The sequence below is a fragment of the Atta cephalotes genome, assembly GCF_000143395.1.
Source record: "Atta cephalotes unplaced genomic scaffold scaffold00013, whole genome shotgun sequence".
NCBI classification, from domain to species: domain Eukaryota; kingdom Metazoa; phylum Arthropoda; class Insecta; order Hymenoptera; family Formicidae; genus Atta; species Atta cephalotes.
The window spans coordinates 5,959,096-5,962,279 of NW_012130077.1; positions in this window are offsets into that span (position 1 = coordinate 5,959,096).

Below are 3,184 nucleotides of genomic sequence, written 5' to 3' on the forward strand. Positions count from 1 at the left end.
TATGTATNACTATATATATATATATATATATATATATATATATATATATATATAGTGTCTTAAAAATTTAGGAAAATCTTGTATCGTACAGATAGATGAATTAAGCTGAGTTGTAAAGTCCTCTATTATTTTAAAATTTTCACAGTTAAGATATTAATTTCTAAATATCGCTAAATTTTAAATAGTGTCTACAACAATTTTTTAAAGCATAAAACTTAAACTTTTATGCCCCAAGCCGTAAGAAATTCATTCAATCAATCATGATGGATTATTTTTCTTATGGGCCTTCTATAATAAGCCATTAATCATAAATAAGAAGTCAGAAGTTAAAAATTGACGACTATGATTGATCAATTTCTAGTTATTGTAGAATGCCTCTAACATTCTATCGATTAATTTTTTATGACTTAAGACTTAAAGTTTAAGATTTTGGCCTTGAAATTTCATTATACCGCCGCTTAAACATGTATCCATCAGGTACTGCCAAATGCAAGTGCAGAACGAGATACGATTGCCCAGTGCAGGGCTGCATTCAGGGTATCAATCATGAAACTTTATCCTTAGGATGAAAAGTGTGAAAAGTGAAAATTTTTATTAATATTTTGAAATTAATAGAGAAATTTTTCATTTTCCATCTTAGGGATAAAATTTCATGATTGATACCCAGAATTGTTGTCCAAATACATCAGATCGTTTTATCCTTGTTCGCATGAATGTTAAACAAAGATAAAAGAACATCTGGGTACACCCAGAATAATATAATTCTGAACGCAGCTCAGGCAGTTATTTTCTTTTTTATTGGTGTGCGTAACTATTCGCTATTATCGCTTGTAGTAAACAACTTGTCCGCACGTTTATGCCTACTGCATACTGAACGTGATGAGCGATGAACGATAACGTAATGAAAGCTTTGTATTATCACGTGAAAAAAAGCAGAACTTTTATTGGATATCACTTGTTAATCGCATTTAATATGTAGGCATTAACCACCATAATCGATGGACATATAAACATTTGACCTATCGGATACGCTCTTTTAGCAATTGACTACGTTTAGGCTCGATTTGTAGCGAAGTTACAACATCGATGTTATGAAATTGGCCAATCATAGCTATTTCTCTGAAGAATGAAATGACTATGATTGGTCATTTCATAACATCAATGTTATAACTTCAGCGTTTGAACTGTGTATAAACGTAGTCATTTATGATTACAATCAATATCTCTCTCATTAATTGCGAAAATTGCAACAAAGTGAACTTTTCGATTCGGTTTAATCCGCTTTATCTGGATACTAGCATTGTCCCAAATATTCTGAGACACTCTGTATTTATGTGTATATAATACATAAAATGTATTAGAGCTATAATTTTATCCTCTTTCTCTTCCGTAACGCAATAACTCTACATATTGAAATCGATAATATATTTGGAACATTTTATTTTGTAGTGAACATCGTTAAAATCCGATGTAACATATCGTGATCTTAATCAGCAGTTAATTCACTTTTTAGCGACTCTTAAAAATTATGCATTTATTGGTATGATAAACATTGATGTAACATTTATATTTATATTGTGAAATTTTCTGCGTTACCTACAAAGGCAATTTACTTCAAAATCTTGATACATCTAAAAGAAATTTAGGGAAATGTAGTTATAAGAAATTTTCGTATTGATAAGACGATCGAAATAAGTATATTTTATTTCTGTTTATTTTTGCGAGTTTTCTTCGTTATACTTTAGAGAAGAAAATGTAATTCACGCTCTTATATCCTTGTCTATGTTCTTACCAATTTTTCTGTCCTCTCATTAAATATAGTAGAGCACGAGGTACAACGTGCATGTATGTACATCCATACAGAGAACTTAGAAAGGAATGTATAACTTGAATTTATTTATGATATAATTTGGATATAATTTAAATATAATTCGAATTTGTTTAAAGAAGAAAAAAGGACATCGGCTGTGTTCGGGTAGCGCATTGCTAACACTACTATATCATTCTCTTTTCATTTTATATCTAATGAATGATTGATAGATGCGAATGGCATAACAGTGTCGCATAGCGCGCTCCCTGAACACGGTTAAATATAGACTGTGCATTTTTTTTTTATCAAATTATCACTATCGGTTTAGAAAGAGTCAAGTAGCAGTCCTAGGATCTGCACATCCCCGTCTCCTCTTTTTTTCTCGCTCACTCAAGTATCGAGTTGAAGAAAGATGCAGTTCAATATAATGCATTTTAACGAAGCACAGATGCTAAGGTCAAGGAATGCGCAGGCTGTATCCATTGTATCTATATCAAGATAATACAACTTTCTTTTTCTTTAATAATTTAAATGAGCATTCAAAATTATAATTTTATTTATCTATATACATACTATTTGGTTACGACACTGTTCAATATTTAAGCAGTCCGAATATTTTTTATTGGCAGAACCAGTGCACATTAAAGCTGTTGTACACTGTTAAATCTAAATGTAAAAGTGAAATATCTCAATTGATAAAATGCCCAATGTATATTTTATCAAATGATACAATAATATCAAATGTATCAAATATTTCGCGATTTAATTCATTTTTATGTTTTTATTAAACATACATCTTTACATCGATTTTTGTATGTACATACAACGGCTTTAAAGTGCATTGAATGCGCACTAGTTCTGCTAATGAAAAACGCTAAGAATAATCATTACAGCCATATGGAACGTAACGTCAGCGAGAAATGACACGTTAATTTTTATTATGTGCTATTTGTAAATAAAAACAATTAAATAAAATAAAATGATGAGATTGCTTTAAGTTTATAAGTAAGAAATAAAGTTTATAACGATCATAGCTGGATTGTAATTTAATTTAAATATTTCCATGTGTTAGTCATTTGAACTGCACGCCAAATTAATTGTTCGGGCTTAAGGTGCGGAAAACGGGACTGCGGAATAGAGAAAGCGTCATAGAAGCAACCAATCAGCGTTATTCTGCGTTATTCCAAATAGCTGATTGGTTGCTTCTACGACGCATTCTCTATTCCGCACCGTGTGATTTCATCCTTATAAAACGGAACTAGTGAACCCAATTTTCTAATAAGAAATCCGTTCCGTACAAATCATTCCGATTCCATACATACATATGTATATATGCATATATGTGTGTGTCTGTGCTCTCTCTCTCTCTCTCTC